Below are 13002 nucleotides of genomic sequence, written 5' to 3'. Positions count from 1 at the left end.
ATTGCTAATCCAGTCATTAGCTGCTGTTTCAGCCTTGCCCATGGATGGCATGATACGCACGTCGTGCATGTATCGTCTGGTAATGTCGTCCATATAGCAGTGCTCGTAAAATATACACTGGCCTCTCAAATTACACGTGTAACCCGCCGGTTTTACTTATAGACCTCGGGCCCTCGGTTTCATTACGCCTGTATTTTACGCGTTGTTTCCGGTGACGAGTAAATTACACTTGTATGTTAATACAGGTTTGAAATAAACTAGAGCTCCCAAGCACGGCCTTACCGTTTCATGCCGTCTCAGTTTCTCGAAGGTGCTCATAGGTGTTCGATGATCCTGGCTTCCTGAATGAGCAGTGGGCGCTGTACCAGACCATCCGTAGGGCCCGCGAGGCCCTCTCCGTTGTCCTTCGAGTTGTTGCGCTCGCCATGGCGCCGAACATTGTTAACATCGTCAACGAACATGAGGATTCAGGAGATGACTTTATTTTGACTGGATGACACTAGGGACCCACTAGGGCCATAGCCGTACGTACGCAAGTGCCTCCTTATTATGTACAACTATTTTTTTTGCTTTCTCCTAGTTTCCTGACATCACGGTCCCGCACCATTGTCAACCTATGTACTCAATATAAACGAGAGAATTGCACAAGGTGCGGCCGACAACTGGGACCAAGCAGCTCGAGCAGTATTTGTGTTTTTGAGGCATGAGCACTGCAGAGTTTTTCTTGGCGATGATTTTGATGTTGTTCAGAGGAGAGCAGGGTATTAACTGGGCGGGCTATGGCCCATCTAGCCCAGGCCAGATATCCAGCCCACATACTAATTTTTTCAAGATGAAAATGGCTAGCCCAGCTATACGTCTTTTTGAGGAATACCCACGCAAGGTCAACTTGTTATTCTCCGCCCCGCTGGGCTGCAAATCTTTCCTAGGAGGGATGCATTATGCTTAACAGGAAAATGGACTTTAAAAATAATAAATGGGATGTAATTATAAAAACTGGGCAGTAACTATAAAAAAAATGCACCAAACACGAAATGAGTTTATAAAAAATTATTTATGGATTTTGAAAATCTTAAATTTTCATTGTTGCGCGTGCAATGTTTCGTTGGATTTTTACGTAATACAAATTTATATTTAATCTGACTAGAAATTTCGAGATAAAAATATTTCGGATCCCATCAAAATGTGGGAAATTTTATTGAATTCTGTCTTCAACGGTTGGTTGAAATTATTAATCGTTGTCCTAGCTAGAAAATGGGTTGTACTTTTAACAAACTATAAATGGGCTATTGTAAATTCCGTTAGAATTTAAAAATGGGTTGTACATTCTTACAAAATGCAAATGGGCTATAAGTTCTCTGCCACACACTTGTGGGCCTACTAAGTGACGCGTCCCCCAAAAAAATAAGTTGACACGTATGCAAGGCTTTGTCAACTTATTATAGTCAACACACGGTTCTAGCAGCAGTGGCCGTTGGATGTCTATCCAACGGATGTCGTGCTTCTTCTTCAATCTTGGATATTCTTAGCTTCGGCCGCCCAAAAAATGATTCCTCCCCCTGACATCTGGGGTGCACCGTTTCGGAGGCTGACCTGTGGGCCTACTAAGTTGGAGTGTACCAAGGGCTTTGTCAACTTAGTCAATATAAACGATTCTAGCTTCAGTGACCGTACGATGTCCATCCAATGGCCGTAGTGCTTCTTCCACCTCTGATCTTCTTGCTCTAGCCGCCCAAAGCAGTGCCGGTCGTGCCGCCTGCTCCTGCCTCCCGTGGCCGGCTGTGCTGCCGCGGAGGCCTCACCGCCCCCATACTACTCCCACCGCTGGCCAGGCCATCCCTCCACTCACCCACACCCCCTGTTATTCTGCGGTGACGACAGCCTCACACCGCAGCCGAACCAGTGAACCCTCGTATTCCTCTCCGCGCGGGCTTCCGCTGCTACGTCTTCCCCGGCTCCGCGTCGTCCCCTTCCTAGGCCTCGCCATTGTCCACTGCCCTGGTGCTCTCGGCGCGGCGTGGTCAACGTGGTCAACGACCGACTTCCATCGGAAGATTACTGTACATGGAGAGACTGACAGCTGGGTCCACGGCGGCCGCAAGGAAGTGCCTCCTTATTACGCGCAAAATAATTATTCCTCCACCTGACAGCGGGGACCCACCGGACGGGCCACCTTATTTCGTGAAAAAAAACGTTTCCCCCTGACTGCTGGGACCCACCGGACGGGCCACCGTATTTCGCGAAAAAACGTTCCCCCCGCTGTCAGCTCGGACCCACCGGAAGTGCCTCCTTATTACGCAAAAAAAATGAACACTCCCCCTGCTAGCTGGGACCCACCTTGGTGGGAGGCTGACTTGTGGGCCTACTAAGTTGACGGGGATGGAGGGCTTTGTCAACTTAGTCAATATGAACGATTCTAGCTCAAGTGACCGTACGATGTCCATCCAACGGCCGTAGTGCTTCTTCAACCTCTGGTCTTCTTGCTCTAGCCGCCCAAAGCAGCGTCGGTCGTGCCGCTTGCTCCTGCCTCCCGTGGCCAGCTGTGCTGCCGCGGAGGCCTCACCGCCCCCTACTATTCCCATAGCTGGCCAGGCCCTGCGGCGACGGCAGCCTCACACCGCAGCCGAATGAGTGAACCCTCATACTCCTCTCCGCGTGGGCATCCACTGACGCGTCTTCACCGACTCCGTGTCGTCCCCTTCCTAGGCCTCGCCGTCGTCCACCGCCCTGGTGCTCTCGGCGCGGCGTGGTCAACATGGTCAAGGAACGACTTGCATCGGACGTGGACTGTACGTGGAGAGGCTGACAGCTGGGTCCACGGCAGCAGCAAGGAAGTGCCTCCTTATTACACGGAAAATAATGATTCCTCCACCTGACAGCAGGGACCCATCGGACGGGCCACCGTATTTCGCAAAAAAAACGTTTCCCCCCTGACTGTTGGGACCCACCAGCTACACCTTCACACGCAAGGAAGTGCGTCTGGGCAAAAAAACGATTCGCCCCCCTGACTGCTGGGACCCACTAGCTACATCTTCGCACGCAAGGAAGTGCGTCCGGGCAAAAAAACCAAGACAATTCGCCCCCCTGACTGCTAGGACCCACCAGCTACATCTACACAGGCAAGGAAGTGCCTGACAGTCGGGACCCACCCGGTCGAAGCGTACGTAGCGTTGTCATTCTGGTCGCGAACGTGTACGTACATATACACTGGTCGATGTAGAGGCGCGCACGTGTCGAAGTAGAGGCGCGTACATGTCGTAGTAGAGGCGCGCACGTAGCATGTACGCGTACGTACAGCGGCCAGGGTGCAAGAAACAAAATACGGCCACGTACGTACATACGGGCAGGGTCTCGAACGCCTACTCGCGCATACGTACGGCGAGGGCTCGTGTACATGGCTGGGTCGGAACAGAGAAACAGCGTCATCGTCGTGTTCATGGGGAGGCAACGGAATGTGTCGTATTCATGGGGAGGCAACGGAATGCGTCGTGTTCATGGGGAGGGGTGTGGCGTACTGCAAAACGGAGGAAACGGACCTCCTATGGTCGAAATGGGGGTCTTGTTGATCGGGAGGAGTGTGGCGTACCGCAAAACGGAGGAAACGGACATCCTACGGTCGAAACGGGGGTCCTGTTGATCGGGAGGGGTGTGGCGTACCACAAAACGGAGGAAACGGACCTCCTATGGTCGAAACGGGGGTCCTGTTGATCGGGAGGGGTGTGGCGTACCGCAAAACGGACCACCTACGGTCGAAACAGGGGTCCTGTTGATCGGGAGGGGTGTGGCGTACCGCAAAACGGACGAAACGGACCTCCTACGGTCGAAACGGGGGTCCTGTTGATCGGGAGGGGTGTGGCGTACCGCAAAACGGGACTCCACGGGATACTGTTCATCTCCACCGTCGACCTCCTCCAGCCTCCACGGGCTACCGTCGACCTCCTCCAGCCTCCACGGGCTCCTGTTCATCCAGCCTCCACCGCGCGCTACTCCACCGGCTACTGTTCAACCACCCCTCCACGGGCACCCCCCCACCGTCTACTGTTCATCCAGCCCTCCACACCACGGGGTCCTCTTCATCCAGAGGCAACGCCACCGCTCACTGTTCATCTAATCGATCGGCTTCAGTTAGCAGCAGTAGCGAAGGAATCGCTCGATCGGGTTCAGTTAACAGCCATCGATCGATCGTTCGGGTTCAGTAACGCGTAGCCTGCAGTGCAATCGCTCGAGTTCAGTTAGAGCCCAACACCTCGCTTGGGTTCAGTTAGAGCCAACGCCTCACACACAGGCGCGTACGTGTACGAGAGAAACGCGCATCGCTCGGCCCCCGACCTCCCACTGTAACCGGGAACTCCCCGAAATTTTCCTCCCCCTCGCTTCTACCACGGTTTTTTCCGTCATGGACGGCCCAAAGAATGTCATGCAGCTGCGTCTTCGGCCCGCCCAGGACGAAAAGCCCATTTTTTGTCATGATTTTTTGTCATAGAAGTAGGAGCCAACCACATCTATGATGATACCGGGTTTTGTCACAATTATCGTCATAGAAGTGTCATATGTATGATAGAAAAAAAATTGTTCGGCCCAAAATGTCACGGATGTGTCTTTTTTTGTAGTGAATCTACGGCCCCGGGGTCTCTTCTTTATCATATTTTCCTTCGAGATCTATTTTTATTCGCTTTTATTTTTACATCTATTAATCCAAAAATCCAAAAATACCTTGCTGCACTTTATTTTATTTTGCATTTACTTGTGATCTATTTATCCAATCTATCATATTTTTATCCCGTCAACTTGACAATTTCTGGCACCGTTACCCGGAAGGGATTGACAACCCCTGTAATAGGTCGGGTTACAAGTATTGTTCTTTGTGTGTAGGTATTGTTTACGTAGTGTTGTGTGATTCTCCTATTGGTTCGATAACCTTGGTCTCATCACTGAGGGAAATACCTACCGTCGTTGTGCTGCATCATCCTTCCTCTTTGGGGAAATGCTGACGTAGTTCAAGCCGCAATGAAAAGGAATTTATGGCATCGTTGCCGGGAAGACATCATCAACATCTACCAGGTTCCTAATCACAAATCTCATCTCCTTGAAATTTACATTATTTTCCATTTGCCTCTCATTTTCATCTCCCCCACTACACAAAAATTTGTTGTTTACTTCGCCCATTTTCGTTCGCCTTTTTCTCGTCAGATCTTTCTTTTCGTTTGTGACCTTGTTGCTACGGCCAGCATGACTACTCCTCCTTTGTCACCTGATTTTGAAGTTCTATACTTCAAACAGAGGCAAGGAGAAAATCTGAAAGATGCTTGGTATAGGCTTATGGAATCCTATCGCATTTTCAATCTACAAGGGGATGCAAAAAATTTGCTTCGAAATTTTTATTTGGTTTAGCCTTGCATCATAGACAACTTTTGCATTTTGCCGCTAAAGGAAATTTTATTGAGCTTGATGCTAATACCGCTTATGAGGTTCTAGAGGGGATTCTGGGAATTCCTTCTATTAAAAAGGGGATTTCATTTACTCAAGAAGGAGCTCAAATTTTGGATAAGTTGAGTGATTTGCATAAACATTTGGTTGAGTTACAAAAACACCATGAACCTCTGAAACATATTAGTGGGAACCTCAATCGAATGAATACTTTGATTACTCTTTTCAATAAGCGTTTGGATATTTTGGGATCTCAAAATGGTCTCTTTTCCTGAAAATCTTGGGAAGCATAAAGAACATCCCGGGTTTGAAAAGGCCCTTACAAAAGTTGCAAAAACCAAATATGACAACACTTCGATCCATTGCATTATGCCTAGCTAGGGGCATAAAACGTTAGCGCTTGTTGGGAGGCAACCCAATGAATAAAATTTATTTTTGACTTTTCCTTTCTATTCTTGAGTGTTTGCACAATTATGATACTGTTATGATTGTGTTTTTAATGTTTCAATTAGTGTTTGTGCCACGCAAAGCCTTTGGGATCATGTTGGGTGATAGTTGATTTGATCTTGCTGAAAAAATAGGAACTTCTGCGCCCAAAAAATAATTATCATTTTTAACAGAAGCTCAATAAAATACTAATTCTTTTTGCAGAAGATTAATATACAAATTGCCCATGTTGTGCTAATTTTTCAGAATTTTTGGACTTATATAAGTATTCAAAGTTTTTAGATTGATACAAACTGTTCTGTTTTTGATAGATTCTGTTTTCTTTGCTTTATGTGCTTATTTCGATGAATCTATGGTTTCTATTGGAGGGTATAAGCTATAGAAAAGTTGGAATACAGTAGATATAATGCAAAAATAAAATATGAATGGGTTTGCAATAGTACTTATAGTAGTAATTTGCTTTGTTATTCTAACGGATCTCACGAAGGTTTTGTTGATTTTTGTGTGATTGAAGTTTTCAAGTTTTAGGTGAGATCGCGATGGATGACGGAATAAGGAGCAAGAAGAGCCTAAGCTTGTAGATGCCCATGGCATCCCAAGCCATTATCTAAAAAGAGAAGCAAGCGACTAAGCTTGGGGATGCCCCAAGTGGCATCCCCACTTTCTTCTAACGACCATCGGTATTTTACTTGGAGCTATATTTTTGTTCGTCACATATTATGAGTTTTGCTTGGAGAGTATTGTATGATATGAGTCTTTGCTTGTTTTGCTTTCTATTTTAAGTCATCTATCCTTGCAGGACACACCTATTTGAGAGAGCCAAAATTATGCTATGACCTGTTAGAATTGCTCTGTATGCTTCACCTAAATCTTTTTGAGCTATGGAATTGCTCTAGTGCTTCACTTATATCTTTTTGAGCATGGTGTGCTTTATTATTTTTGGATAAATGCTCTCATTCTTCACTTAGATTTATTTGAGAGTTAGTAAAATTTTGAAGAAATTCTCTCATGCTTCACTTAAATTATTTTGAGAAGAAATTTTTTATGCTCATGTTCTTCACTAAAATTTGTTTGAGCTATCAAAGCAACATATGAAATTAGTCCCAAAGTGATAGATATTCAAGAGGGATATAATAAAAACTTTCATGAAGATCATTGGACAAAATAAACTTGATTCCTTGTAATAGTTTTGTGATATGTTGATATAATATGCGAGTCGTGTTGATGAGTAATTATCCTTCAGTAGGAGTATTGGTGTTAAGGTTTGTGATTCCCTATGCAAGAACGAAAGTCAATAGTTATACTATGAAATTACATCCAACTTGTGGTGCATTATTCGGTGTTAGTTATGCTTAATGCTCACTTATGATATTTTCCGTTTCTTGGTTGGATGCTTCTCAATATTTTACTAGCCTTCATTTGCACTAAGTATGATCCCTACTTGTTGATGACCCACAAGTATAGGGGATCTATCGTAGTCCTTTCGATAAGTAAGAGTGTCGAACCCAATGAGGAGCAGAAGGAAATGATAAGCGGGTTTTAGCAAGGTATTCTCTGCAAACACTAAAATTATCGGTAACAGATAGTTTTGTGATAAGGTAATTTGTAACGAGTAGCAAGTAATAAAAGTAAATAAGGTGCAGCAAGATGGCCCAATCCTTTTTGTAGCAAAGGACAAGCCTGGACAAACTCTTATATGAAGTAAAGCGCTCCCGAGGACACATGGGAATTATCGTCACGCTAGTTTTCATCATGTTCATATGATTCGCGTTCGGTACTTTGATAATTTGATATGTGGGTGGACCGGTGCTAGGGTGTTGTCCTTACTTGAACAAGCATCCCACTCATGATTAACCCCCATTTCAAGCATACGCAACTACAACAGAAGTATTAAGGTAAACCTAACCATAGAATGAAACATATGGATCCAAATCAGCCCCTTACAAAGCAACGCATAAACTAGGGTTTAAGCTTTTGTCACTCTAGCAACCCATCATCTACTTATTACTTCCCAATGCCTCCCTCTAGGCCCAAACAATGGTGAAGTGTCATGTAGTCGACGTTCACATGACACCACTAGAGGGATGACAACATACATCTCATCAAAATATCGAACGAATACCAAATTCACATGACTACTAATAGCAAGACTTCTCCCATGTCCTCAGGAACAAACGTAACTACTCACAAAGCATATTCATGTTCATAATCAGAGGGGTATTAATATGCATAATGGATCTGAACATAGTGCCCATAGCAAGACTTCTCCCATAGCAAGACTTCTCCTATCGACATAGTGCCCGGTGCCAATTGTTATTTTTTGCTTTTTTTACTTCACAGAAAATCAATACCAAATGGAGTCCAAATGCAGCGAAACTTTTTGGAGATTTTTCTGGACCAGAAGACACCTGTTGGACCAGGCCCGCCCAGGTGTGTTGGTGCCCACCTCGGTGGTGTAGCGACCCGACCTCAAACGGTCAAGCCTCTGTGTATCCTTGCCATCCCTGGAACGGTATGCTGGCACACACATAGTACATCAATGTATATATCAAAGTGCAATCACATGTATAAATAACATAAAACTGATATATACCTCATAAGTCTCAGCGGAAACAAACGAACGGGTGTGGAGTCCCATCAACGCCAACGACGAGTTGAGTGTAGACCGTAACCCTACAACGTAACTCTTACTCGTCGTAAAAATTCCTGCAACATAAGATGCTGCAGCCCTGTAGGTCAGTACATTGAATGTACTGGCAAGTCACATCATAAGAATAATGAACCTATTTGTACATGCAATTTGGCTGGTGGAAAGCTCTAAGTTTAGTTTTTGCATAAATCTAGTTTTTACCTAGAATAAAATATATTACTCTACCACTACAAGACAGCATAGGATGAGTTGGCAAACCCAACTCAATCCATTCCCAAAGTTTCATTTAAAACCCAATTGTTTAATAAAGGTGAGGAGATCTCCCGGCATTTCCACTACTAGATGCTCAAGTTGTCCGTAACCGGGGACACGGCTAATCGATTAGGTTGACACTCTGCAGAGGTTTGCGCACTTTTCCCACAAGACTCGAGCGCCTCCCTTGAATTTCTCGCACTGCCTGGCATTTGAGAACAGGATGACCGAGACATAGTCTTTCGAAAGTATTCCCCCTTAACCCACGGCAGCAAGATGGCCCAATCCTTTTTATATAAAAGGACAAGCCTGGACAAACTCTTATATGAAGTAAAGCGCTCCTGAGGACACATGGGAATTATCGTCAAGCTAGTTTTCATCACGTTCATATGATTCGCGTTCGGTACTTTGATAATTTGATATGTGGGTGGACTGGTGCTTGGGTGCTGTCCTTACTTGGACAAGCATCCCACTCATGATTAACCCCCATTGCAAGCATCCGCAACTACAATAGAAGTATTAAGGTAAACCTAACCATAGCATGAAACATATGGATCCAAATCAGCCCCTTACAAAGCAACGCATAAACTAGGGTTTAAGCTTCTGTCACTCTAGCAATTCATAATCTACTTATTACTTCCCAATGCCTCCCTCTAGGCCCGAACAATGGTGAAGTGTCATGTAGTCGACGTTCACATGACACCACTAGAGGGATGTCAACATACATCTCATCAAAATATCGAACGAATACCAAATTCACATGACTACTAATAGCAAGACTTCTCCCATTTCCTCAGGAACAAACGTAACTACTCAAAAAGCATATTCATGTTCATAATCAGAGGGGTATTAATATGCATAATGGATCTGAACATATGATCTCTTATGCTAAAGTAACAATTCAATCACAATTTCAAGTATGAATCATAAACTTCATTGAGAACCAACAAACTCTAATCTCAGTCACTGAGGCAATTGCAATTTATCATAACATAGGATAGAGTCAATATAAGAGCTTTTCAGCAAGTCCACATACTCAACCATCTTTTAGTATTTCACAATTGCTAACACTCACGCAATATTTATGGGTATGAAGTTTTAATCGGACACAGAGAAAGATAGGGGCTTATAGTCTTGCCTCCCAATGTTTTACCTCAAGGGTAATGTCAACAATAATAGTTCATGAAGACTCACATCCAATTAGCTATATATATCAGGATCTTTCCAATACATTGTGCTTGCCAAAGGATAAAATGTAAAAAGGAAAGGTGAAGATCACCATGACTCTTATGTAAGGTAGAAGATAAAAGTAAAAGATAGGCCCTCCGCAGAGGGAAGCAGAGGTTTTCATGCGCTTTTATAGTTGGATGCACAAAAATCTTAGTGTGAAAGAACATCACTTTATATTTCCACTTGTGATATGGACCTTTATTATGCAGTCTGTCGCTTTTATTTCTTCCATATCACAAGATCGTATACAGCTTATTTTCTCCCACACTAATAAGTCATACATATTTAGAGAGCAGTTTTTTTTGCTTGCACCGATGACAACTTACTTGAAGGATCTTACTCAATCCATAGGTAGATATGGTGGACTCTCATGGCAAAACTGGGTTTAGGGATATTTGGAAGCACAAGTAGTATCTCTACTTGGTGCAAAGAAATTGGCTATCATGAGAGGGAAAGGCAAGCTCAACATGTTGGATGATCCATGACAATATAATTTATCTCAGATGTAAGAAAACATAACCCATTACGTTGTCTTCCTTGTCCAACGTCAACTCTTAGCATGTTATACTTTAATGAGTGCTCACAATCATAAAAGATGTCCAAGATAGTATATTTATATGTGAACCTCTCTTTCTTTAATACTTCCTATTCATTGCAACGATGACCAAAACTATGTTTGACAACTCTCAACAACTTTTATGCATCATACTCTTTATATGTGAGCTCATTACTCTCCATAAGATCCATATGATCTCTTTATTTCTTTTTATTTCTTATCCTTTATTTTATTTAATTCCCTCAAGATCATAGCAAAATAATCATGCTCTTGACTCAACACTAATCTTTATTATATATAGCTCACGGACTCGATTACATAGAAGGATCATAAAGCAAAACTCACAACTAGATCATACTAAAACTTTATTCTACTAGATCAAGATATTATCAAAAGAATCGAACTAAGAAAAACAGTAAGGATAAAAGTGATGGTGATACGATACCGGGGCACTCCCCCAAGCTTGGCAGTTGCCAAGGGGAGTGCCCATACTAGATACTCGGTTCTTCTTTGTTGGTGAAGAAGGTGGAGTTTTTGATGATGTAGGCTTGTCGTCCGTCTTCCAAGGCATAGGCTCACCATCATAGAAGGATGATCGAGTCTCCTGAATCCTAAAATCTGCAGCCAAACTCATCCTCTTGAATCTATATTCATACTCACAGTTTTGATTTTGCAGGTCATAGATCTGGGCTTGGAGGTGCTCGATTTTCTCATGAAGCTTGAAGATGGCCTCCCCAATGTCCTTGACATCCAGCTTGTGCTTGTTGGTGAAATCTGTGATCATAATGTGATTGGAGTCGAGTCCATGCTCCACCATCTCCTGACACTTGAAAACTTGTTGCTTCAATGCCTCGAGCCTTGCCTCCATGCTCCCGGTCCTCCTTGGTCCCTCAACATCGCGGATGTGCAACAACCCCTCACGCATCTCAATGGTTTGAGGGTGTTGCAGCACCTTCGCGAGGTAGGGGTTGATTACCTTCTCGAAGAACTTGTCCTTGGGAGCACTTGAAGACGACATGACGACCTAGATCTGTCAGAAAAACAGCTCGAAACAAGGGCAAGAGATATTTGCGTGATACGGTGGTCAAAACCTCCGGGAGATTATATAATGAATTTTCACCGACCAAAATAAGAATCGTGCAAGAAAACGGAGTCCGAAGAGCACACGAGGTGCCCACGAGGTAGGGGGAGCGCCCAGGGGGTAGGGCGCGCCTCCCACCCTCGTGGAAGCCTCGTGTCCTTCCCGGACTACTTCTTATTTTCCTATTTTTCTAAATATTCCAAAATAGAGAAAAATTGCCATTAGAACTGTTTTGGAGTCGGTTTACTTACCGTACCACGTACCTATTCCTTTTCGGAGTCTAAAACGTTGTGGAAAGTGTCCCTTATGTATTCCTTCGGGGTTACGGTTTCAATAATATTGGTTTCAACATTTATGGGATTACCAGAGATATAATGTTTGATTCTTTGACCGTTCACCACCTTGGGATTTGTGCCTTCGAAGTTGTTGATTTTTATGGCACCGGAACGATAGACCTCCTCGATAACGTAAGGACCTTCCCATTTAGAGAGAAGTTTTCCTGCAAAAAATCTTAAACGAGAGATGTATAACAATACATAATCACCTACATTAAACTCATGCTTTTGTATCCTTTTATCATGCCATCTTTTAAATTTTTCTTTAAACAATTTGGCATTTTCATAGGCTTGGGTTCTCCATTCATCAAGTGAGCTAATGTTAAATAACCTCTTCTCACCGGCAAGTTTAAAATCATAATTGAGCTCTTTAATAGACCAATATGCCTTATGTTCTAGTTCGAGAGGTAAGTGACATGCTTTTCCATAAACCATTTTATACGGAGACATACCCATAGGATTCTTATATGCAGTTCTATAATCCCATAATGCATCATCAAGTTTCTTGGACCAATTCTTTCTAGATCTATTAACAGTCTTTTGCAAAATTAATTTGAGCTCTCTGTTACTCAATTCTACTTGACCACTAGACTATGGGTGATAAGGAGATGCAATTCTATGATTAACGTCATACTTAGCAAGCATTTTATGAAAGGCACCATGAATAAAATGTGAACCACCATCAGTCATTAAATATCTAGGGACTCCAAACCTCGGGAAAATAACTTCTTTAAGCATCTTAATAGAGGTGTTATGACCAGCACTACTAGTTGGAATAGCTTCTACCCACTTAGTAACGTAATCAACAGCAACTAAAATATGTGTATACCCGTTAGAGGAAGGAAAAGGTCCCATATAATCAAAGCCCCAAACATCAAATGGTTCAATAACAAGTGGATAATTCATAGGCATTTCTTGACGTCTACTAATATTACCAATTCTTTGACATTCATCACAAGACAAGACAAACTTACGGGCATCCTTGAAGAGAGTAGGCCAATAAAAACCGGATTGCAATACCTTA

Source organism: Triticum urartu, chromosome 3A, assembly GCF_056163025.1.
Source record: "Triticum urartu cultivar PI428250 chromosome 3A, HENAU_Tu73, whole genome shotgun sequence".
In the NCBI taxonomy this organism is placed as follows: domain Eukaryota; kingdom Viridiplantae; phylum Streptophyta; class Magnoliopsida; order Poales; family Poaceae; genus Triticum; species Triticum urartu.
The sequence above is the reverse complement of the archived record's forward strand: the minus strand, read 5'-3'. Positions refer to the sequence as shown.